Genomic DNA, 27,288 nt, shown 5'->3' with positions numbered 1-27,288 from the left:
TAATGTACATTCCTGCTTGTGTTTCGATGCACCTTGCTGCAAATTTGAATGTGTTTTAATTAAGTTATATGCTCATATGTTATGTAAACAAGGGTAAGAACGTTCAGGATTGAACAGTTTTATGTTTTTTGGTAGTTGCAAAAACCCACAATGCATGTATTTATGTTTATAATAACCACTTGAGCTACGGATGGTTTTACCTTCTTCTGGCATGACTGCAACACTGTATGCAAATTGCGTTTTTCACACAAATAGAGCTTTCTTTTGGTAGTGTTTGATCACTACTGAGTTTTTTTATTTTTTTAGCGATATTAATAAAAAAAGACCGACGGTTTTGAGAAAAAAAAAAAACTGAAAATTTATATCCATACTTACCGTAATTTTCCTTTCCTGATGGACTCCATGGCAGCACACGTATGGGTAGGCTCCGCCTCCTCTCCTACTCTATAGGACCCCACTCCCATAAATTTTTGCTCCAAGCCAGGAACCGTGTTCCATAAATAGACTAGAATAGATGGGAGGGAACTCCTGCTGCCATGGAGTCCATCAGGAAAGGAAAATTACGGTAAGTATGGATATAGATTTTCCGTTTTCCTGACAGACTCCATGGCAGCACACGTATGGGAAATAACTAGCCATACACACCCGGGCGGGCAACTGCTGGTCAAACAGAAATAGGTTTAATTTGCACCGTCAACAGACAAAACTTTTGAACAAAAATCAACCGAGGATAAAGAAGCAGGTTCAACACAATAGTGTGACATGAAAGTATTAATCGAGGACCATGAGGCCGCTCTGCAAATGACATCCGGTGCAACATGAAGGGAAGCCGCCCATGACGTAGAAATCCCTCTGGTGGAATGAGCCATCACCACTTCCGGAGGAGCCAGTCCCTTGGCTCTATATGCCCACAGGATGGTCTGAACTATCCAACTAGATCTAGTTCTGGAGGAAGCCCTCTTGCCTCTGTTTTTTCCATAAAAGAGAACAAATAGATAGTCTGACTGGCGAAAAGAAGCTGTGATCTTCAAGTACAACTGTAGGACTTCACCCACATCCAACGGATGGATACTCGGGTCATCTTGAGATTTGAATGTAGGTAAAACTATTTCTTGGTTGACATGAAAGACTGAGTTTACCTTCGGATTGGACCCCAGCATAGGGACCAGGACGACCCGATCAGGGAAGAATGTCAAGAATGGTTCTTTACAACCCAACGCACTAATATCGGAAACACGTTTAGCCGATGTGATGGCTACCAAAAAAGCCGTCTTCATAGAAAGATTCTTAAGGAAGAGCGAATCTCCATGTTCCAAAACTGTTGATGAGAGAAACTCAAGGACTAGTGGAAGGTCCCATTTGGGGAACCTGGGTTTCCTGGAAGGTCTCATCCTAGACGCACCTCTGAAAAATCTTCTCCACTGGTAGAGAGATGGTGCCTCTGGAGGTGTTGAAGAGTGCCCCCAGGAAGATCAAGGATTTTGTAGGATCTAGATTCTAGATTTTCCAGGTTCAAGAGCCACCCGAATTCTTGAAGGGTGGAGATCACCTGAGACCTGTGTTGCAGAATCTGATCTTGGTCTTGTGAAAGAAGAAGCAGATCATCTAGCTAGTAAAACAATCGTATCCCTTTTGATCTGATCAGGGCTACAATAGCCAGTAAGATCTTTGAAAAGACCCGAGGTGCGGTGGTAAGCCCGAAAGGGAGACAGGTAAACTGGAGATGCACTTGACCCACAGCGAAGCGAAGACATTTTTGCAGCTCTGCTGCTACTGGGACATGAAAGTAGGCATCTTTCAGATCTATAGAGATCACCCAATCCTCTGGCTGCACCACTTGACGGATAGTGAAGAGCGTTTCCATCCTCAACCTCTCTTTCATTATGAAGGAGTTTAGATGAGTCAGATCTATGACCGGCCTCCAGGTGCCGCTTTTCTTTAACACCATGAACAGAGGTGAATAAAGGCCTTGAAACCTTTCTTCGGCCGGAACTGGAATGACAGTGCCTTGGGAGATCAGGGAATCTACGTATGACAGAAGAATTGACTTCTTCTCTTCCACACGTAGAGCCGTAGGAATAAACCGAAGAACTGGAGTTTCTTCGAAGGACCAAACGTGACCTTGAGACACGGTCTTGGCTGTCCACTGATCTGTGATCGAGGCTGCCCAAACGTGCGGAAACTGCCTCAGGCGAGCGCCTAATCGCAACGCCTGGGCAGGTCTGATATCAAAAGGACTTCGTGGCCTCCCGACCACCTGAAGGTGTCCCCTTGTTGAACTTCTGACCCATAGGTTGAGATCAGTTCCAGTTCTTCCTGAACTCACGACCAGGCCTGTAAGTGCGGGCATCTCTGGATCGATCCGAGCTCTGCTTGTGCTGAAATCTTCTGCGGTCTAGCAAACAGCGATCCTGAGGGAGGAAACCCGATTTACCACCAGTGGCACGGGTAATGGCACTGTCCAGCTTATTGCCAAAAAGGGACGTACCCTCAAAAGGAATCCTGCACCAGGCTTGCTTGGAAGCAGGGTCGGCCAACCAAGGAGGTAACCACAAAGCACGTTTGGCCGTTACAGAGGAGAGCATGACCCGTGCCACCAGGTGAATGATATCAATGGAAGCCTCCCCCAAAAAAGCCGTTGCCAACCCTAACTTTTGGACAGCCGAGTTTCTGGCTACTTCTTCTGAGACACTTTGCAGTGTGGCCTCCACATTGTCTACCCAGGCCTCCATAGCCTTAGACGTGGCTGCTAGAGCCAGGGCTGGTTTGCAGGCCATACCAGCTGACAGATAGATCTTTTTTAAGATCTGTATCAATTTGTCTATCCAAACCATCTTTAAAAGAAACAGAATCTTCTAATGGCAGGGTAACGTGTTTAGCCAACCTCATTAAGGCTGCGTCTTTCGTAGGTGCCGAATCAAGATGTTTTACCTTTTCATTCTTGAAAGGATACAACCTAGAGATCTTGGACGATAGGGAGTTCTTTCTTTCAACTCCTTCCCATTCGTCTGTGATGATTTCTCCCAGTGCGCCCAGAAAAGGGAAATTATCTCGCTCTTTTTTGAGGTGTTTAAAATATTTCAGCTAAATGGATATAGCTTGGCATAAAGAGATTATGAATACTAAGTAAACAGATAATTATTTGGATATTGTATAATTTTTTTATTTTATATTGTTTTGTCCCTTTGTTGAAAGGACGTTTGGAATGTTCGTTTTTATGCACATATTGAAATAAAAAGAATTAAAAAAAATATATATATATCCTATGTTTTGCTGGGGAATCCGCTGGCTCTTCCCACTTTAATGCCTCTTACCGATTTCACTAGCGGTCGGACCATGGCAAATTCAAAACCTGTATTTTGGTCCTCTAGGTCAATGGTCCTCAACCCTGGCCTACAGGGCCCACTAACAGGCCAGATTTTAGGTATTACCTTGGGGAGACTAGAGAACTGCAATCACTGAGCAGCAAATTATATCACCTGGGATGTTTTTCAGTTATCTTGAAAATCTGGCCTGTTATTGGGCCCTGTAGGCCAGGGTTGAGGACCACTGCTCTAGGTCATCCTCACTTCCAGAGGAATCCCCCGAGAGGCGACTCGGCTGGGAAGTGCCTGGCTCCAAATCCTCCCTCTGAAGGGGAACTGGTGTATCAGATGCATGACTAGACAGCCAAGAGGGAAGACAGCACAGCGCCTTCTAAGTGCAGCAAGACATTTATTGAAGTATGTGCAGCAGTATTACACTCACATTTAGTCGGTGAATAAGATGCAGTTAGTCAAGTAATGTTGATCATCAGGAGCATCACTGGAGCGGGTCCTGGTGGTGGAGGCAGTGGATCCCGGTGAGAGCGGCAGGGGGGGTTCCTCCGTGTGTACAGGGATGGCCTCGGTGGTGTCCGCGGGCTCCCTGTCAGCTGGTGGAATGCTGGCACTCGTGGGTCCTGGGATCCTGACGTCACTCCTGGCGGTGATGCAGGATGCTACGGCGACGCGTTATCGGAGCATGCGCTCCTTCTTCAGGCCGTGGATGCACCATGTTTGGACAGAGCATTTATGCAGTGATAAGGACGGTGGCTCAGGGAAGGCATGGCGTGAAAGTCAGCAATAGGTGGAAAATCGGTGTTTGGCCACTAGGTGGGGTGTGTGGGTGCACAAACTGATGTGGTTAAATGCACGGGGAGGGGAATAATAAACCATGTGGGAAACTATAGTGTAATATGACCGTAGTTGAAAATTGAAAGGGGGGGGTTTGTTTTTTTGGGGGTTTTTTTTCACTGGGAGGGATGAAGATGACAGGGGGGGGGGTTGGGGGGATTATGTGTATAAGTGTCACTACAGATATGTTTTGCTGTATGTATGGTGCTATGGGATAAAAATACGGCACATGGTTTGGGCATGGGGACATATTGGGGGGGGGGGGGAGGGGAAGGACATGTTGGGGGTTGGGGGGGAGGAGGGGAAGATGTAATGATTAAAAAAAATAAAAAAATGCATGAATCAATAAATAACAAATCCGAACTTTTGCAACAGGCGATGGGGGGGGGTTGTGGATGGTTTTGGTTGTAGCTGTTTGGGGGGGGGGTGTTGTGGGGGTTTTTGTTTTCACGGGCGGTTTAATCCGGGGGGGAATGGAAGGGTGGTGTGTTGTCTCATGAGGGGGGGGGTTAACGGGGGGGGGTGTGGTTGGGGATGGTTTTGGTTGTAGCTGTTTGGGGGGGGTCGTGGGGGGTTTTTGTTTTCACGGGCGGTTTAATCCGGGGGGGGAATGGAAGGGTGGTGTGTTATCTCATGAGGGGGGGGGGGTTAACGGGGGGCGTGGGAAGAAGGTGGGTGGGGTGCATGGAGAAGCATTATAGTAAGGTGTTGGTTTCTATTTCCTCGTTAAGGCCTCCAGGCGCGAGGGTGTCAAGTGTGTAGATCCAGAACGTTTCTCTGCGACAAAGTCGCTTGAAACGTTCCGTTTGTGGAAATGAGTTGGGGATGGACTCGATGACCCAGACACGCAGACCTGTGGACGATTTCTCATGGTGTTCAGCAAAATGTCTGGGCACACTATGTTTGTCCTTTCCGGGCCTCGACTAGGCGGCGGTGTTCGCCAAACCGCTTTCTTAGGGTCCCCACATAGAACTGGCCACAAGGGCAGGTGAGGCAGTAGATCACGTATTCGAATGAGCAGTTGTGGAAGTGTTTGATGGTGTATGTTTTGCCTTTTACGTTGAATTCTTTTTGTCCATGTTGTATGTGCTTGCAGGTGAGGCAAAGGGCTTTGCGGCATTGATACATCCCAATCCCAATCTTCTGTCTCTTCCTCTGGCAGCCGCTATAGTGGACAGCTACCCCCTGAACTGTTTGGGGGTCCCTCTACCCCTGGTGTTTCCCTTCCCCCCTCCCCCGGGTCCCCAGGACCAGACTTTTTTTGAGACCTCTTCTTGCGCCAATTCACCACTAAACCATGACCAGACAGCCGGCTAGGATCCCACTCCCTGAGGGATTCTTGAAGGTTCCACCTGACCAGAGTTTCCACTGGTTGATCTGGGCCCTGTTTTTCCTCGATCGCCCAAGAATAGCAGGCGTCACACAGGGATCTGTCTTCAGGGGCTACAGCCCCAGCAGGATTTGCGTGTGGGCGGTCAGCATGGCGGGAAGACCGGAGGCTGACTGAGCCTGGATTATCCTCATGGCGCCTAGATCTAGACCTGGATCTACGGTGCCTGGATTTGGATAATGCATGATGATGGCCTGAAGGTGACCTATCCTTTGATCCAGATGCAGGGCGTTGGTCAGACCTAAATGGGCTGAAACACATAGGAAAGAAAAGCACAGGCTACAGTAAGCCAGCTGGCAGACAAGCAAGAGTTTAAAATAAAACTCACCTGTTGCACAGGGACTGGCCACCGGGGGGGGGGGGGGGTGAGGCATCCATTGCAGATCCAGCGAAATAACATGCAATAGGAAGAGTGTAAGAATCCAATCTTACCTTCCCACAGCCGCCCCTCCCCCATTCATGCAGGACTTACCCAATACAGGCAGAGACACAGCATGGGGAGGCTGCCGCAAAGCCCACAGACATCCCAGGAATGACAGCTCAAACAGCTGTTTAAATTTCCCAGGAGCCGTAAAGCCACGCCCCCCCATGACGCCGCTGCATCATCGAGGACCAGAAATAGAGTGTGCTCATGCGCAGACCACTGCGGGGTACCAAGCCTCACCCTAAACACCCAATCGGGAACCAGGGAAGCGGGGGAGGAGCCAAGAGCGGCGGTCTGGAACGCAGAAGCGCTCCAGCCGCCATACCAACCAGGAAAAGCAAAACACAAGATACCAAAAAAAAATGAGCAATACATTACCACCGATACCATCAGAAGACCCTGGAACGCTCCTCAACCGGAGACTGGCGTGTGCATCAGGGCATAAGTGCCTCCCGCTAGTAGCAAGGACGTTTGGCCAAGCGATGCAGCCCACCTCTCATTCAGGATTTACGGCATCTTCCGGCATCATTTCAAATTGCCCGGGTCCACTCGGATAATACTGAGATTGCTGGACTGAGATAGAAGAGGCATCATCCAGGAAAGCCACACGCCACCAGGTATGTAAGAAAAACGCATCCTATAAGGTAAGACTTCTCTTGCAGGAAGAGGACAAAAAAGGAACATGGCTCCTGGCTAGGAGCAAAAATTTATGGGAGTGGGGTCCTATAGGGTAGGAGAGGAGGCGGAGCCTACCCATACGTGTGCTGCCATGGAGTCTGTCAGGAAAGATATTTTCTACTCTGTTCGAAAAAAGTTTCAATAATAAAAAAATATTAAAATTTCTTCAAAAATGTAGGCAAAAATGTATTCTGCTACAGAAAAAATCTATAGTAAATCTATAGTATATTAATTGGTTTGTGTAAAAGCTATAGTGTCTACAAACTATGGTGTGTATATAATGGAATGTACACAGCTATAGATTGTCAGAGAAATGGTCGTGGTGTGACTGGCAACTCCACCAGTACTTATGATGGGCGCATTAGGTGCTTTCCCACAAGGATGCGCACTGGCAGAAGATTGGCGAATGGGCGCACGCCGGTTCACCGCGGGTTGCGTGCGCAAACGCGCATATGCGATGGCCCATGCATTACGCCATAGACTAGTCTAATTGCTGGCCTATATAAGAACTCTGCTTAGCCCATCAAATTTCTGGATTGTCTTCAGCTCTCCCTGTGTCCTGAGCATTTGCTATCTTCCTTGGATTTCCAGCTTTGACCCGACTTGTTCATAACCTGTCTGCTCTCCTCTCCTGGCTTTGACCCTTGGCTTTGTCTGACCTTCCCTGCTCCAGTTTGGCTCTCCTGCACTTGACCCCGGCTTGGCCCACGGATTTGCTACCTATCTGCCTGCCCACCTATACCTGATCTTGGCTTGCCTAACGGAGTTGCTTCTGCCTTCTTCCTGCCCTTCCGTTATGACCTTGGCTAAGCTCCTGTTGCTGCTACCTGCCTGAACCCTGGAAAGGTATGTAGGTAATTCTCAGATAGTGTGTTACCGTAATCCCTAGATACGTTTGTAAAAGAAGGAGAAAGACCCCCTGAAAGGGGTGGGACTTTAAAGGTAACTAATAAGGATCTCTCTTGAGAAAGATAAATTTAGATAAAATAAACAATTTATTGAAACAACTGTGATTGTAAAAAGGATCAATCAAATTTGTAATGATACATTGACAATACAATACAAGAAAATTTGCAGATACATGGCAGAATCCAACGCGTTTCGAAATTGTTTAATACCAGAGTCTTCCTCAGGGAATCTGCATGTCTTCCTGGAAAGCACAATCATATGCCACAAATAAATCCAAGAAAACAGAACAAAATGTGATAATAATAACATACATTTTGTATATCACATCATCCATAGGAGAGTTTCTTGCAGTTGCGACAACATATTATTTCATTTTGTAAGGTAATATCACTTGTTTGGTTAGTTGTAAATATACCAAAATAGCATTCCAAAAAAATAAAAATAAAAAAAAAGGGGGGGGGGTTATGGGGGTAGTAATACCACACGGTAGGTTTATACGTACCAGCAGATATTTGAAGCCACTCATATTCTCATATTGTCCAAGGAGGAGATATATTGAAGACCCGCAGTATAGGAGCTAGAGTCAGGTGTTTGTATTAATTATGTATCCTCTTAACCTGCAGGTGACAGTTCAGTGTCAGGGAAATTCACATAATGGGTAAAAATCTCTGTATATTTATAATTTGGGGTCACTTCACCTGTTATGATGATCCAAAAAGGGGGGGGAAAAAATAAGTGATGTGTGGGGACGAGGAGGAGGAGAATCCTCAAATGATAAAAAGGATTCCAATCACCTTTCCAATATTCGTCCTGAAGTTGGTGTGCCTATTGGAGCTTTTGATAAGTAGTGACCCCTAAAAACGGATAGAGAAATACGGGGGGTATGAGAGCAACAAAGGACTCAAAGAATGGATTGTCCTCAAATAGAATATGTAATAACACCTTTTATAATAGGGTATCTTACCTCCGTATTGGAGTAGGACATCCAAAAAATGCCTAAAACGGCTTAAAAGGGTCCACCAAGGTGTGAATAGCAAATATGACTATAATGTATTCCAAAACTTCAGATGGAAATCATTTGCCTGGAATACATATATAGAGATATTCGGTATAAATATATATACTTGCAATTGTATATAAATGGAGTAAAGGCATGTGCCCACTAAGTAGTGAGTTTGTTCCTATATGATTGCCTTACCTCCGTATTAGTGTGGGTTAGCTACCATATTTGGACGAGTTCAGAAGATGCAATATCCACTAAGGAATACATTACTGTTCCAGAGTAGTTCAGTGTCAATGTTTTGTTTTGCCTAAAGAATAGAGAGTTATAATGCATATAACTGATTGCCTATCCAGGATGACATATCAGTAGATAATGTCCCCAGTAAGACAGATTGTATGTATTATTTTCCCCTCCCCCCTTTTTGGATCATCATAACAGGTGAAGTGACCCCAAATTATAAATATACAGAGATTTTTACCCATTATGTGAATTTCCCTGACACTGAACTGTCACCTGCAGGTTAAGAGGATACATAATTAATACAAACACCTGACTCTAGCTCCTATACTGCGGGTCTTCAATATATCTCCTCCTTGGACAATATGAGAATATGAGTGGCTTCAAATATCTGCTGGTACGTATAAACCTACCGTGTGGTATTACTACCCCCATAACCCTCCCCCCCCCTTTTTTTTTTTTTTTTTGGAATGCTTTTTTGGTATATTTACAACTAACCAAACAAGTGATATTACCTTACAAAATGAAATAATATGTTGTCGCAACTGCAAGAAACTCTCCTATGGATGATGTGATATACAAAATGTATGTTATTATTATCACATTTTGTTCTGTTTTCTTGGATTTATTTGTGGCATATGATTGTGCTTTCCAGGAAGACATGCAGATTCCCTGAGGAAGACTCTGGTATTAAACAATTTCGAAACGCGTTGGATTCTGCCATGTATCTGCAAATTTTCTTGTATTGTATTGTCAATGTATCATTACAAATTTGATTGATCCTTTTTACAATCACAGTTGTTTCAATAAATTGTTTATTTTATCTAAATTTATCTTTCTCAAGAGAGATCCTTATTAGTTACCTTTAAAGTCCCACCCCTTTCAGGGGGTCTTTCTCCTTCTTTTACAAATGTATCTAGGGATTACGGTAACACACTATCTGAGAATTACCTACATACCTTTCCAAAGTATGTTTTGGGTGGATAACACACCCGACCCCCATTTTCTGTAGATAACTCTCAGGTCACCCACCATTCGAGACTAGTCACTTTATATAATAATCTTTTTTAAATTAATATTAAAGGTTTCTTAACGGGGGAAACGGTTTTCTACCATAAGCTTCCTCCACAAACTGTTCCACAGGCCATTTATATAGCCTGCATACTATAGATATCCCAGAATGGGAGGCTTCCAGGGAGATAAATGGGAGGAGTTGATGTCAGACATCGAAAGCAAATTCCAACAAAAAGAACAGATAGAATCGGACATTTTCACTTTATTTTCTACGTTAAAACGTTTCTTAGAAAAAAAGTCAGCATTACACTGGCATATAAAATCCTTTGATAAATATGTGAAGGAAGGTCTGAATCCTTTGGGATTAAGGATTCAGATCTTCCCTACTCTTGAAAAAATCTCGTCAGAAGTTAAATATTATTAATAATAATAATAATAATAATTATTAATATTAAATGAATGCTCCAAGAATCTCATGATTCTCCTTCAAGCTGAATATCTAAAACAACTTAAACTGATTGAAACAGAAGTTTCCACCATTAACAAACAACTAGCTCCATTAAAAACTTCCCCCCTATATACAGAACAAGAGAGTAAATTAAAAACATACCTAGAAGACTACAATAAAGTAATTTTACAAAGGAAAGAGAAAAAATATTGGAGGGATAGAATTGCCTTCAATGAAGGCAAAGCCTACAGATGGAACTTAGGGCAACGTAATATGAGGCGAAGGAATGAATATAATAGGAATGATAACTATTCCTCTGACTCCTCCGCCTCTAATTCTTCCCAAGCAAATCAACGGGGACGCCCCAGAGGTGAATACACACAATGGGGAAAAAATAAGGATAAAACCAAGAAGAAAAAAACTAACACCCCCCAGGGATCTACATCCCTACCCAATAACAATGAGGGCATGGGCAATGAAGCTATGGGTGGTTCCACTGAGAATCAAGACTCTACCTCCAGACAATCGGACGGAACAACAACAAATAAATCCCAAGGCACAAATAGTAAGGGTCCTTTTTTAGGAAAACCTCAAACGAGACAAGCAGTCAAAACGCAAATCAGTATGGACTCCTTCGCAGTCCGGATAGCCGAGAAAACGGATTAACCATCATTAATTTATCATCTCATAATCTCACTAAAGGGGAGGAGGAACTATTGAGACTGGGTCTATCCTTCTGCCCCAGTCAACCCACATACAGATTTAGTGTCGTCAAAGACATAAATCTGTTTGCAAGGGATATTTTCTTTAAGAGCAAATATTTTAAACAGTCAGACAAAATGCAAAAACCTGACATTCAACTAAAAGCAGCGGAATATCGAGCCCTTCGAGACTTGAACCTGCTTCTGCAGGAAAGTGGCTATGATAATGAAGAAATCTGGGAGAATCTAAATAGCTCCTCAGATGAGGAGTCTACATCAACACAGAGCAAGGATAAAGTTACTAACAAACGATTTAGGAGAAAATCTCCAAAATTTCCCCAACTTAATCAGAACCCAACAATAGCCCTTTTCGTTAGGCAAGTCTCAAAGGACATTAACAAACTTAATATCCAGTCCACTAGAGATAACCTCCTACCTGACCAACGCAGAGCCCTAAAAACCCTCCAAAAGAACAACAATATCACTATCAAACCCAGTGATAAGGGAGGGAATATTGTCCTCATGGACAATGTAGATTATGAGAAAATGTGTTACCAACTCCTGAACAACAAAACATGCTATCAAAAAATATCAGCTCAAACAATTTCAACATTCAATGATGAATACTATACCATCATTGATGGAGCCAGGGAAACAGGCACAATCACGACAGAACTTTGGGAATACATGAGGACACCCTATCCCCGTATCCCCACTTTTTACTGTCTACCTAAGGTCCATAAAGACCTTAGGAACCCACCGGGCCGTCCCATAGTCTCGGGGAATGGCAGCATCACCGAGACAGCAAGCCGTGTGGTGGATGCCCATCTAAGACCCCATGTCACTGGCCTAACCTCTTATACTAAGGACACCATCCATATGCTTCAAATTCTTGAAGACCTGACTATACCGCCCAATGCTTTCCTTGCAACCATAGACGCTGAATGTCTATACAACTCCATACCACATGAGAAAGGTCTTCTTGCTATAACCAATATTCTGAAACAACGAGGCCCTCAGGAACAAAATTACAATATGTTTATTCTGAAAATTCTGAGATTTATCTTGGAGCACAATGTTTTCTCCTATCAGGGTTCCCACTACCTCCAGGTACAGGGAGTAGCGATGGGGACATTCTGTGCCCCATCCTATGCTAACCTGTACCTGGGGGAGTGGGAACACAACATCATTACCAGTGATGACTTGTCGATGTACTTCTGCCACGTTGTCATGTGGCAGAGGTACATCGACGACATCTTCCTGGTATGGGACGGTCCGGTGGAACTCCTAGAAGAATGGCTCAGGAAACTAAATGAAAACAACATGAATCTGTTTTTTACCATGCATTTTGACTCTAAATCGGTGGACTTTCTAGATATCACTATTAACAAAAGTGACGAGGGTTATATATCAACAACCCTATTCAGGAAATCTACAGCAGGTAATACCCTGCTGCATGCAGCTAGTTTTCACCCTGAGCCCCTCAAGAGATCAATTCCATATTCGCAATATTTGCGAATCAAGAGAAATTGTTCCACTGAAAAGGACTTTAAGGAAAAAGCAGGGGAATTAACCCAAAGACTCCTCGAAAGGGGATATTCTAAGACGTGTCTTAGGAAAAACTTCAATAGAGTACAAACCATTAGAAGACAGGATCTGCTCTTTAAAACCTCCAAGAAGGAAGAGGCACCCTTCAAGAATCCACCACGAATCATTCTCAATTACTCTAATGAACATGACAAAATCTATGAGATTCTTAAAAAGCATTGGACAATACTCAGGGAAGACCCTATCCTCCAACAGATAGTAACATCTTCCCCTGCTATTACTTATAGAAGAGCCACCTCTGTGATGGACAATCTTGTCCAAAGTGAATACAAAGGTGCAGATAGAGGAGATCCTTGCCGAGACAAAGGGACATTTCCCTGCGGCAATTGCGACCAATGTAGGGTGATAGTCAGATGTAAAAGCACAAAGCTCCCCAATGGTGAATTATATCACCCAAAACATTTTGTTAATTGCAAAACTAAAGGGGTCGTGTATCTGATGCGATGTGAATGTAAGGCTTTCTATGTGGGGAAGACCAGACAAGAACTTGGGAAACGCATTAGTAAACACATGCAAAGCCTCAACATCGGCAATTTATATTTACCACTTGGCCGTCACATGGCCATCGCTCACAGATACAGGACCCCTAAAGTTACATTTTATGCCCTTGAAAGGGTACACATTCCGGCCAGGGGGGGCGATTGGAACAAGCAGCTTCTCCAGCGCGAAATGCGCTGGATTGCTAGACTTGGGGCAACGACCCCCCCTGGCCTGAATGAAACAGAAAGTTATAGACCCTTTTTGGAGGGATTTGTCTCAGGGGAGACAGATTAAAGGTCCCCCCCTAGGAACAACTTAGACTTGTGCTCAACAAGGATTCCCCTCTATCCTTCTTGTTCCCTTCCTCCTCTGTCTGATCTACATGCTTTTAAAAATGTCCCCTCTGTTATCTTCAGAGTTACATCTAGCGTCTCTTTCTCCCATCCCCTATCCCTATGCAGGGCTCTATTCTAAGCATTCCTGGGATATATGCTATTAGTACTTAACCCTACTTGGGTTAATATGCCTCTCGATGTGGGTTCTTCACAGTGAACTAACTTTGAATATAAATAATATATTATATTTTTGTAACTTAATACTATGTGATTGCATGATGCGACTAACATCTGTTTCTCCCAATATCTTCAATCAGGTAATTACCCTTATCAATAACATTCCCTCTCCATCCCCAAACCCCTCCCTTTTTCTTTTCCCCCCTCTCCTCCTCCTCCCCCCTTCTCCCCCCCCCTTTTTTTATTATTATTTTCATTTTTCTTTTTTACCCCCACATGTTGGATTTGCCGGCCATCAGTTTTGAGGTTTTAATTATACCCATTGCATGTTCTCATGTTGGCCTCATGGGGAGATCACCCGCAGGTTGGGAGCCCGGCACGGGTGAGACACTCCTCCTTGGGACCCCAAATTGATTTTTTGGTTGTCCCATCTTCATCTGGAGAGATTATGCGTTGTACAGCTAGGAAAAATCCCCCATTTATTGGGGGAATCTCCATGTTTGAACCCCTGATTCTTCAGGGGATTAAACGCTACCACCCGTGCCGGGGCGATATCTGACAAGATTTTTCCCTCCAGTGTCTACAGGCATCAGTATTTCCCTTTAGTAATAGGGTGTTGGCAGATATACATATACAATTTTTGATCTTCCTTTCAATTCCTATTATTCTTGAATGAATACTTTCCCTATATATATTGTTGGAATTGACTTTTCATTTTAATATGCCCTATAGCCCTATTGTTCTATGTTTTCCCTCTATTAACTCCACAGACCATTATAACCTAGGGCGGATATAGCAATCATGCCCATCGGTGAGGTAGGGCGGAAGTCCACCTCCGTGGTTAATGCTCCGTGGAACGCTATGAGATATACCTAAACCGGATGTGATGTCACCGTCAAAACTCGCGGCATTTTCCGCGATACTAAACAGACGGAAATGACGACATCACTCAAGGCCGACCTCTCACTTCTACGTAATCCCGCGATACTCAATGGGAAATCACGGACCTCGTTTTGATACTTAAGGGAACGCCGAGAGCCAGTCCGGCGAGTGATCTCTCCGTGATAGGACACAACTGATGCTCCTCTAGCCTCCTCACTAATCAGTAAGTACCCCTCCGGGGACCCCTGGTTGCCAGAATGCTTTCTGCACTTTGACTGAGGGGAAATAATTTTCTCTTACACATATATATTTTATTTTTTGGGTCGGTAGGTGAACTCCATCAGTTGTGTCGTCAGCCTTGGGACCTTGGACTGTCCCCGCTAACGGATGGTGCCATTGTGTGTTTGCTGCCTTGTGTCATCAGACGGTACTTATACATACAATCTGTCTTACTGGGGACATTATCTACTGATATGTCATCCTGGATAGGCAATCAGTTATATGCATTATAACTCTCTATTCTTTAGGCAAAACAAAACATTGACACTGAACTACTCTGGAACAGTAATGTATTCCTTAGTGGATATTGCATCTTCTGAACTCGTCCAGATATGGTAGCTAACCCACACTAATACGGAGGTAAGGCAATCATATAGGAACAAACTCACTACTTAGTGGGCACATGCCTTTACTCCATTTATATACAATTGCAAGTATATATATTTATACCTAATATCTCTATATATGTATTCCGGGCAAATGATTCCATCTGAAGTTTTGGAATACATTATAGTCATATTTGCTATTCACACCTTGGTGGACCCTTTTAAGCCGTTTTAGGCATTTTTTGGATGTCCTACTCCAATACGGAGGTAAGATACCCTATTATAAAAGGTGTTATTACATATTCTATTTGAGGACAATCCATTCTTTGAGTCCTTTGTTGCTCTCATACCCCCCGTATTTCTCTATCCGTTTTTAGGGGTCACTACTTATCAAAAGCTCCAATAGGCACACCAACTTCAGGACGAATATTGGAAAGGTGATTGGAATCCTTTTCATCATTTGAGGATTCTCCTCCTCCTCGTCCCCACACATCACTTATCCCCCCCCCCTTTTTGGATCATCATAACAGGTGAAGTGACCCCAAATTATAAATATACAGAGATTTTTACCCATTATGTGAATTTCCCTGACACTGAACTGTCACCTGCAGGTTAAGAGGATACATAATTAATACAAACACCTGACTCTAGCTCCTATACTGCGGGTCTTCAATATATCTCCTCCTCGGACAATATGAGAATATGAGTGGCTTCAAATATCTGCTGGTACGTATAAACCTACCGTGTGGTATTACTACCCCCATAACCCTCCCCCCCCCTTTTTTTTTTTTGGAATGCTATTTTGGTATATTTACAACTAACCAAACAAGTGATATTACCTTACAAAATGAAATAATATGTTGTCGCAACTGCAAGAAACTCTCCTATGGATGATGTGATATACAAAATGTATGTTATTATTATCACATTTTGTTCTGTTTTCTTGGATTTATTTGTGGCATATGATTGTGCTTTCCAGGAAGACATGCAGATTCCCTGAGGAAGACTCTGGTATTAAACAATTTCGAAACGCGTTGGATTCTGCCATGTATCTGCAAATTTTCTTGTATTGTATTGTCAATGTATCATTACAAATTTGATTGATCCTTTTTACAATCACAGTTGTTTCAATAAATTGTTTATTTTATCTAAATTTATCTTTCTCAAGAGAGATCCTTATTAGTTACCTTTAAAGTCCCACCCCTTTCAGGGGGTCTTTCTCCTTCTTTTACAAACCTGCCTGAACCCTTACCCTTGGACTGTTACCTCCGATGGGTACCTCCGTGTTTGATCCTCTGCCAGTCTTTACATCTGCTGCCTGGTTGCTCTAGTTATCCAGTCCACCTGAGGGCCCCCAGAGGATTCCAGTCCAGCATCCTTCTGGAAACCAACGGTCTACTCCTGGGACCCTGTTGGCAACCAGTGCTTCTGTGGGCGCTACATCTTCTGTTTCAACCTCAGGGGTGTGCCGCTCTCAGCCACAAGGTGAGCCCTCTCTGCATCTCGGCCTCGGATCAGGTACATGATAGTACAATCCAGCCATGTCAGAGGCCGACAGAGGTGCTTTCCCACTCGAGGCTTTGTGCCAGCAAGTCACTGTCCTCACTCAGGCAGTACAAAGACTTCAGGAAGGGTACTTTCAGTTGGAGGGTCGCCTGCAACATCTGACAGTTTCGCCTCCTGCAGACTCCAACCAACCGTCTGCCAGCACCTCTTCAGCTTCCTCTCCACAAGGGCACGTAGCTCTGCCCACTCCATGCTAGTCCTGCCTCCTGAACCATGGGTACCCATGCCTGAGCGATTTCTTGGAGATCAGAAGAAATTCAGGGCCTTTACAAATGCCTACCTGCTATACTTGGCTCTGCAACCCCGGACTTTTTCTTTAAACTCTGTAAAAGCGGGGTTCATCATTTCCCTGTTGTCTGAGGAACCCCAAACCTGAGCTCATAACTTGATGGAACAAAAGAGTCCTGTTCTGAACTCGGTGGACTCTTTCTTTGAGGCCATGCTCAGCTTTACGATGACCCCCAGCGCACTGCCACCACAGAAATCGATCTGCACACCCTATAAAAGGGAAAGCGTCCAGTGGAAGACTACGCTGTGGAGTTTCGTGAATGGTCTGCTGACACTGGTTGAAATGAGGCTGCCCTCAAGTATCAGTACCGCCAAGGACTTTCCAAGACTTTAAAAGACAAATTGGCTAGAGTGGAGACCCCTGCTACCCTTGAGGGTCTCATACAACTCGACATCCAGCTGGACAGATGTCTGCGGGAGCGGTGGTCGGATCGTCTCCAAACGTTTCAGCCTACCTGGATGCTTCCCAAGATCCCTTCTTTTACATCAGCACTTCCAGTCTCCCCCTCCACGATAGTATCTGGTGGGGAACCTATGTAGCTGGGCTTGGTCCGTACCTCCCTGACTTCTGAAGAAAGGCAACATCGTCGGCAGGCCAACCTCTGTCACTACTTTGGTGGGGCTGAACATTTCCTACGAAATTGCCCCCTGAGACCCAGTAAGCCTTATCTCAGGACTGCCAAACGTTTAAGACCCCGACAAGAGCTCTGTTCTTCTCCAGGTTTAATGCCCTCTCTCGTATGTTTCCAGATACTCCAGAGACAGCAGAACTAGGTACCATCCTTTCTGCTCAATATTTTCTTCTCATCCAGCCTGACCTAATGACGGCAATCCGACAGGCCTCAGTCCATTGTATGGATCCTGAAGTGTCTTCCTTGAAGAGGCAGGAAGGGTTGCTGTGGTATCAAGATATGATCTTTGTCCCCCCCCCCCCCCCAAATAAGACTTCAAGTTTTTAAAATCTTCCAAGACTATAAACTTGCTAGGCATTTCGGGGGTGCGGAAAACTTCTGAATTTATTCAACGCTCTTTCTGGTGGCCCAACCTAAGGCGGGATTGCTTGGATTACATCAGCTCCTGCACCATCTGCCAATGTAACAAGGGGTCAAATACCAAATCTTGGGGTCTGCTAAGACCACTTCCCATTCCTGAGCAGCCCTGGAAAGAACTATCCATGGACTTTATTGTTGATCTACCCCCCTCGGAAGGATTTTCCACCATCTTGGTGGTAGTAGATCGCCTTTCTAAGGTGGCTTATTTTCTGCCCATGGTTGGCACACCCTCGGCTCTGGACACAGCCAACATATTCATCAGGGAGATAGTCAGGCTACACGCACTACCAGATAACATCGTATCTGACAGAGGGGTGCAGTCTACCTCCAGGTTCCGGAGGGATCTCTGTAAATCCTTTTCCATTGAAGTTAGTCTTTCCTGAGCATACCATCCTCAGAGCAATGGACAAACAGAGAGGACTAATGAAACATTGGAGTAGTATTTACAATGTTTTTGCACCTGTTCTCAAGATAACTGGGTCTCGCTCCTCCCCTGTGCAGAATTTGCTTATAGTAACTCTCTACATGCTTCTACCAATCAGTCTCCTTTCTGGGCAAATTATGGGTTCCATCCCTCCTTCTTACCCAACACCCTTCCCGAGGCATGAGTTCCTGCTGTCCAAGATGGGATTAGTTTTATTAAAACCAACTATCAATCTTTGCAGGAGGCCATGCGAAAAGCTCAAGATGACTATAAAAAGTTTTATGACTGTAAAAAGAAGGAGAGTCTGGATTTTAAAGTTGGAGATAAAGTTTGGCTGTCAGCCTTGAACCTTAAACTCTTGTGCCCCTCCAGGAAGCCAAGGTTTATCAGTCTGTTTGAAGTTAAGAGAGTAATTAATCTTGTGGCTTTTGAGCTGGCACTTCCCAATTATTTTAAGATACACCCAGTTTTCCTTGCTCAAGCCGGTTATTCCGAGCCCATTCCCTGGGAGAGACGAGCTTCCTCAACCTCCAGTCTCAATCGAAGGGGAGACGGAATATGAAGTTGAGTCCATTTTGGACTGCCAAAGCAAAGGGAAACAAACTTTATATCTTATCAAATGGAAGGGTTACCCTCCTGAAGATAATTCTTGGGAGCCCGCAAGTAACCTGTATGCCCCCAGATTGGTGCGGGAATTCCACAGGAAATTCCCAGGAAGCTTGGCCCGGTTGGGCATCCGGAGGCTGCCCCTTGGGGGGGGGGCACTGTCAGCGAAATGGTCATGGTGTGACTGGCAACTTCACCAGTACTTGTGATGGGTGCATTAGGCGCTTTCCCACACGCATGCGCACTGGCAGAAGATTTGTGAATGGGCGCACGCCGGTTCGCCGCGAGTTGCGTGCGCGGACGCGCATACGTGATGGCGCACGCATTACGCCATAGACTCATCCGGTTGCTGGCCTATATAAGAACTGTGCTTAGCCCATCAAATTTCTGGATTGTCTTCAGCTCTCCCTGTGTCCTGAGCATTTGCTATCTTCCTTGGATTTCCAGTTTTGACCCGGCTTGTTCATGACCTGTCTGCTCTCCTCTCCTGGCTTTGACCCTTGGCTTCGTCTGACCTTCCCTGCTCCAGTTTGGCTCTCCTGCATTTGTCCCCAGCTTGGCCCACAGACTTGCTACCTATCTGCCTGCACACCTATACCTGGTCTTGGCTTGCCTAACGGACTTGCTTTGGCCTTCTTCCTATTCTTCTGTTACGACCTTCGCTAAGCTCCTGTTGCCGCTACCTGCCTGAACCCTTGGACTGTTCTTCCGTGTTTGACCCTCTGCCAGTCTTTACATCTGCTGCCTGGTTGCTCTAGTTATTCAGTCCACCTGAGGACTCCCAGAGGATTCCAGTCCTGCATCCTTCTGGAGACCACCGATCTACTCCTGGGACCCTGTTGGCAAGTGCTTCTGTGGGTGCTACATCTTCTGTTTCAACCTCAGGGCTGTGCCGGACTCCGCTGCATGGGGAGCCCTCTCTGCATCTTGGTCTCGGATCAGGTACATGATATAGATGCTATATTGTAATGGTGGTGATTAGCAACTTATTGTGCGGCTGTGATAGGGTGGCAGACTAGCTGATGCTGGCTGGGATGTACACTAATTGACTAAATGACACTGACATCAATAGAGACACTAATACAGTGTTCAGCGCTAATACTATACACTGTCACTGTACTAATGGCACTGGCTGGGAAGGGGTTAACATCTAAGGGCAAGCAAAGGATTATTTGTGTGCCTAACAATGTGTAATGTATGCAGCCAGATCACTGTTCACAATACACATTTTGTATTTTGTGTTTTTTTTTGTAAACGCAGAACTCTGTGTGTGATTGGCCTCAGCAGATCAGTTGACTTCAGCAAAAATCATTGGCTGAAATCAGCTGCCAAATTTGTGCTGTGTCCAATCACAGCAGGGGTCGTGCGCATGTGCACCCCAAACCCGGAAGTAAGGCCGCAGTGTACCAATATATCACCAAGCCTGGAGCTGCCGCCAACTTGCAGTACAACTACTGTGGGCGGGCGGAAAGCGCTTAATGCATGCATTATTGTTCATATTAATTTTTGTTGATATTAATCATAATGGACCTTTATAATATGTGTTCATGTGAAAAAAATGCAGTGAGCAAAAATATCCTAAAATTAAGGTACAGCGACAGTTCTCAATATGAGTGATATTGCCAAAATAAGAACAAATGGGGAAACCTGTTTCAAATTCAAAAAAAGAAGAAACAATAAAAAAATGTTATTCATAAAAACTGATATTTTCACCAAATTGCACACTGGAGTTACACTCCAACCATTAGTATATGAAAAAAATCTGACACTTCATTAATTTCCAAAATTAATATTTTCTTTACCAGAACATAAGTACTACTGTACCCTTGTGTACTGTGTGGCAGGGCAGAGAGAAAATAAAATTCACTGACGTCTAGTTCCTTTTATGCTTACAAAAATTGTAAAAATATCAACTGTACTGAGAGAGAAACATTTTATGATAGTCAAGATGTCTGTCTACAGTAGTCTATAGTTACATAGGGCTGACAACTGAATGTTTTAGAGAAACAGCTGGTACGAGATTCACAGAACATGTCAGAAATGAGCTGCATCCTGTGCTATTGCTTTTACAATAAGAAACCGTGGAAGGCTTCCTTTAACCACTTAAGGACCAGAAGGTTTTGCCCCCTTAATGAACAGGCCATTTTTTGCGATTCTACACTGCATTACTTTAACTGACAATTGTGCAGTCATGCGAAGCTGTACCCTAATAAAATTAATGTCCATTTTTCCCCACAAATAGAGCTTTTTTGTGATATTTGATCACCTGTGCATTTTTTTTTTTTTGCGCTATAAACAAAAAAAAGAGTGACAATTCTGACAAAAATATATATATTTTTCACTTTCTGCTTTATAACATTCCCCCCAAAAAATTTAAAAATCTAATTTTTTCATCCTTTTAGGCCAATTTGTATTCTGCTACATATTTTTGGTTAAAAAAATCCCAATAAGCGTATTTTGATTGGTCTGCGCAAAAGTTATCGCCTCTACAAACTAGGGTAAAGATTTATGTTATTTTTATTAATTTTTATTTTTTACTAGTAATAGCAGCGATCAGTGATTTTTAGCAGGACTGCGACATTGCAGGCAGACAGATTGGACCCCTAACTGACATTGTTTCCACTTTTGGGGAGACCAGTGCCATTTCTACAGTATTCAGTGATAAAAATATGCACTGTTACTGTAATAATGACACTGGCAGGGAAGGGGTTAACCCAGGGACGATCAAAGGGTTAAGTGTGAGCCTAGGGGCGTGTTTTCTAACTGTATGGGGGAGGGACTTGTGGAATCAACACAGAGACCTGTGATACTTAACCACTTGTCGACCGCCGCACGACTATCTACGTCGGCGGTCAGCCCCTCACAGGCAAACTAACGTAGGGCTACGTTGCTTGCTTGTGAGGGTCTAGGGAGCGAGCGCGCGCCCCCCGGGGCGCGCTCCCGCTCCCGCGTGGTCACGGACCCCCCCGCGCGTGTGACCAGCGGACCCGATGTCCGCCGGTCACTCGGCGATCGGCGGGGGAGAGGGAGAATGTCAGGCAGCTTGTGTAAACAAACTGCCTGTCATTCTCCTCGCTGCAAAGACACTGATAAAACGGATCTGGTATGTAGATCCGTTGATCAGTGTCCTTACAGCTAGAGCCACAGCCAATCACAGTAGAAACCACGCCCCTAGGGACACACACAGCCCCTCCCTTCCAAATAAAGTTAACCCCTTCACTACCAGTGTATTTTTACAGTAACAGTGCATATATATAGCACTGATTACTGTAGAAATGTCACTGGTAACCCCAAAAGTGTCAAAAATGTCAGTCAAGGGTCCGATCTGTCCGCCGCAATGTCGCAGTACCGCAAAAAAAATCGCAGATCGCCGCCATTACGCGTTAAAAAAAAAACAACAAAAATGACAAAAATCTTTCCCTTTGTTAGTAAACGCGATAACTTTTGCGCAAACCAATCAAAATACGCTTTTTGCGATTTTTTTTACCAAACATAGGTAGCATAAAATAAATTGGCCGAAAATTTTTAAAAATTTTGATTTTTACATTTTTTTTTGGGGGAATTTCATATAAAAAAATGTGAAAAATATTGCTATTTTTGCAAAATTGACGCTCTTTTTTTGTTTATAGCGCGTGATCAAAAAATCGCACAGGTGATCAAATACCACCAAAAGAAAGCTCTGTTTGTGGGAAAAAAAGGACGTCAAATTCGTTTAGGTACAGTGTCGCACGACCGCGCAATTGTGCGTTAAATTCACGCAGTGCCGAATCGCAAAATACCCCCTGGTCGGAATGGGGGTAAAATCTTCCGGGGCTTAAGTGGTTAATAGGAGGATCACAGGCGCTCTGTGTTCATTCCAGAGAGAACAACGTTCTGCTGTGTTTACAACAGCAGACCGTCAGTCTCTCTCCGCGGTGAGCGATTGCAGTTGCCCAGCGGCAATTGCGGCCGCTGGCTTCATGGATCAGCTTCCCCGCTGCCTGATAGGGGCGGGCATGTGCACACCCCCAGGAGCGCTCCCGCTGTACAGGTACAGCGGTTCACGCAGCTGAGCCCGTCTGCCGCAGTATATCTGCGGCAGGCGGTCGTCAAGTGGTTAAGAAAATACTTTTCCCCTGCTACTAAAATGGGTAAAACAAATGGATCTCCATGAACTACAGTTTTCTGTGCTATGATTTGAATATGCCCTAAAAAATCATAGACAGGAGTAGACATTCACTGTCACCAGCAGCAGGGTCATACTAATTATGTTTATAAAATTAGGAAGGGAGTAGTTTTGTAGTCATAATTACTGCAAACTGCTCCATAAACTAGAGGAAATATTTGTGGTATTGGTGCCAACAAAAACCCGCGCAAAGGAAGTGATAAGTAGATATGTATCTATAAATATAAAGATGTGAGAATAAATAATTCATAAAAAGTTCAGGATTAAATCCTAAATTAGGAGCTGCAATAAACACGCGAAAATATGAAAAAAATAACTAAATATTGCTAAATAAAAAATTGCACTCAACTAAAAACACTTTTGCAAAATAGAACCTTATATGAAAACCAAAAAAAAGTGTATAATATAGTGCAACAATAAGTATGCGAAATATTGAATAATCATGTGCAATCATAGGTCCATTAAAGTGGACTGAACATACTGTATAATGCAAAAGAATAAATTAAATAAATAGTCCATAGTGATAGCAATGAATGTCCAATTTAAATAGGAATTTTGATGGTGACAATAGTAGCAGCACTTGATAGGTTGTATATACCTCCACCAAATACACAGGATCACCCGGTGTGCAATCAAGGCTTACCGGATGAAATGGAGCCCTTAAATTACAGGGGGTCAATGAGAGCAGACTTAGGACACCAGAGATAAAGACACCCGTTACCAAGGCAGGCAATACTTCCAATATACTTCCAATATGCTCCAAGCACATCCTCCTTTGATTTCACTAGAACGCTGCCAATTCGTTTCCAAGATGTCTGCGCAGTTGTCGCTCTTCTATTATGACACGGAGCCCCGCCCACACTGTACAATTTATGGACTTGGAGAAAGAATGGGCCAAAAACAATGAAGAAGAGCCTGCTTATGTAATGAGCAAATATGGTTGTCTCGATGCATTTCTTGTTACACATGCATTGTCTGTTTGCCTTTAACCACTTAATCCCCAGCCCTATTTCGGACACTTTTTGTTTACAAGTTAAACCAGTATTTTTTCCTAGAAAACTACTTAGAACCCCCAAACATTATATATATTTTTTTAGCAAAGACTCTGGAGAATAAAATGTCGGTCATTGCAAAATTTTTTGTCACGCGGTATTTGCGCAGCGGTCTTTAAAACGCGATTTTTTTGGAAAAAATTTGAAAAATAACATTTCACTGCATTTAAAAAATACTAAACAGTAAAGTTAGCCCATTTTTTTTATATATTGTGAAAGATGATGTCACCGCGAGTAAATAGATACCCAACATGTTACGGTTTAAAATTGCGCCCCCCCGTGGGATGGCGACAAGCTACGGTCAATAGAGATCTCAATCTGCGACGCTTTCAATTTATTTAACGGTTACCAGTTTAGAGTTAGAGTGTAGCTCTTTTTTTAAATTATTGCCCACGTTCTGGTGATCGCGGCGATACCTCACATGTGTGGTTTGAACAGCGATTTCATTCGCGGCTCGACTTGCGTATACGTTTTTTTTGTGCGCAAGCTAACGGTGACGGCTAAATTTTTTTTTTTTCCTATTTATTTTTTCTTTTTTTTAACTTTATTACAGGTTTTTAAAAAAAAAAAAAAATCTGATCACTTTTATTGCTGTCACAAGCAATGTAAACATCCCTTGTGACACCAATATGTAGTGACAGGTACACTTTATGGAGGGATCGAGGGTCTAAAAGACCCTAGACCCCTCCACTACACTTCCCTGTATGCAAAATGCCGAAAACGGCATTTTTGCATACAGCCGTTTTTCAAATCTGCCGCCTTTTGCAGCACAGTAACCCGGAAGTGACGTCATGGACGCGGCCTCCGGGTTACGTCATCGGAGACCCGATCGATGCCGTTTCCGGCATTCATCGGGACTCCATCCAGGCGGGGGACGTGCCGGCTGGGTGCTCGGGGCTCCCAGTGGGACGGGAGCCCCGAGCAAAGCCACGGAAGGCGGCGGGAGGGGGGGGGGGGAGAGACGTCCCCTCCCGCTCACCCGGGTAACGATCGAGCGGCTCCCGAGCCGCATCAGTCGTTACCGACGGAAAGCCGACCGTCGGCTTCAAACCGCGGTACCGGGATGATGTCTCTAGCTAGAGACATCATCCCGGTATAACCCCGCAAAGTCAGCCGACGTACCGGTACGTTGATATGCGGTAAGTGGTTAATAATCTTGCCTCTACCTCACTCTGTAGCTACGGGATACTCCGTCTCTGTATAGTTAGTCCCAACTTTCTTCTTTATGCTTTAGCCTCCTTTCTCCATGTGTACTGAATTCTGATGAAACTAGACACACTATGATTTTTGAACCTATCTGTAGAAGTTCATCTGTTATGATCTGCCTAAGATTTGGATAAAGCTTTCTGAAATCTGCAAGATGTCATTTGGATTGAATCACTGTCTGCCAATTCTACTGAGACTCGAAGTTAAAGTTATCTTGCAACAATAGGATCAGTTATAGAGATCATACCTTCAAAGCTTAGATTGGAGAGATAGAACAATGTATATACTATATATATATATATATATATATATATATATATACACACACACAGTATCTCACAAAAGTGAGTACACCTCTCACATTTTTGTAAATATTTTATTATATTTTTCATGTGACAACACTGAAGAAATTACACTTTGCTACAATGTAAAGTAGTGAGTGTACAGCATGTATAACAGTGTAAATTTGCTGTCCCCCATTCCCCCTAAGTGGAAATGTCCAAACTGGGCCTAAATTATCAATATTTTGTGTGGCCACCATTATTATGGAGTTCACCAGAGCTTCACAGGTTACCACGGGAGTCTTCTTCCACTCCTCCATGACGACATCACAGAGCTGGTGGATGTTAGAGACCTAGTGCTCCTCCACCTTCTGTTTGAGGATGCCCCACAGGTGCTCAATAGGGTTTAGGTCTGGAGACATGCTTGGCCAGTCCATCACCTTTACCTTCAGCTTCTTTAGCAAGGCAGTGGTCATTTGTTTGAGGTCGTTATGTTGGAATACTGTCTTGCGGCCCAGTCTCCGAAGGGAGGGGATCATGCTCTGCTTCAGTATGTCACAGTACATGTTGGCATTCATGGTTCTCTCAATGAACTGTAGCTCCCCAGTGCCGGCAGCACTCATGCAGCCCCAGACCATGACACTCCCACTTCCACGCTTGACTGTAGGCAAGACACACTTGTCTTTGTACTCCTCACCTGGTTGCCGCCACACATGCTTTACACCATCTGAACCAAATAAGTTTATCTTGGTCTCATCAGACCACAGGACATGGTTCCAGTAATCCATGTCCTTAGTCTGCTTGTCTTTCTTGTGCATCATCTTTAGAAGAGGCTTCCTTCTGGGACGACAGCCATGCAGACAAATTTGTTGCAGTGTGCAGAGTATGGTCTGAGCACTGACAGGCTAACCCCCCCACCCCTTCACCCTCTGCAGCAATACAGCAATACGTCTATTTCCCAAAGATAAGCTCTGTATATGACGCTGAGCAAGTGCACTGAACTTATTTGGTCAACCATGGCAAGGCCTGTTCTAAGTGGAACCTGTCCTGGTAAATAGCTGTATGGTCTAGGCCACCGTGCTGCAGCTCAGTTTCAGGGTCTTGGCAATCTTGTTATAGCCCAGGCCATCTTTATGTAGAGCAACAATTATTTTTTTCAGATCCTCAGATAGTTCTTTGCCATGAGGTGCCATGTTGAACTTCCAGTGACCATGTATGAGAGAGTGAGAGCGATAACACCAAATTTAACACACCTGAGACCTTGTAACACTAACGAGTCACATGATACCGGAGAGGGGAAAATGGCTAATTGGGCCCAATTCGGACATTTTCACTTAGGCATGTACTCACTTTTGTTGCCAGCGGTTTAGATATTAATGGCTGTGTGTTGAGTTATTTTGAGGGGACCGCAAATGTACACTGTAATACAAGTTGTACACTCACTACTTTACATTGCAGCAAAGTGTAATTTCTTCAGTGTTGTCACATGAAAAGTATATAATAAAATATTTACAAAAATGTGAGGGGTATACTCACTTTTGTGCGATATTGTACATATATATATATATATATATATATATATACACACACACAAACATATAGA

At 44.0% G+C, this 27,288-nt stretch overlaps 1 protein-coding gene across 1 annotated transcript in view; it reads right to left on the bottom strand.

The window, feature by feature from the left end:
• The window catches only part of POLN (DNA polymerase nu), a 560,717-nt gene that overhangs the window by 108,915 nt on the left and 424,514 nt on the right, over nucleotides 1–27,288 (bottom strand). The gene's annotated exons all lie outside the window — the stretch shown is intronic.

This window comes from Pelophylax lessonae (genome assembly GCF_965119305.1).
Source record: "Pelophylax lessonae genome assembly, chromosome: 1".
Classification (NCBI taxonomy): Eukaryota; Metazoa; Chordata; class Amphibia; order Anura; family Ranidae; genus Pelophylax; species Pelophylax lessonae.
The sequence above is the reverse complement of the archived record's forward strand: the minus strand, read 5'-3'. Positions and strand labels throughout refer to the sequence as shown.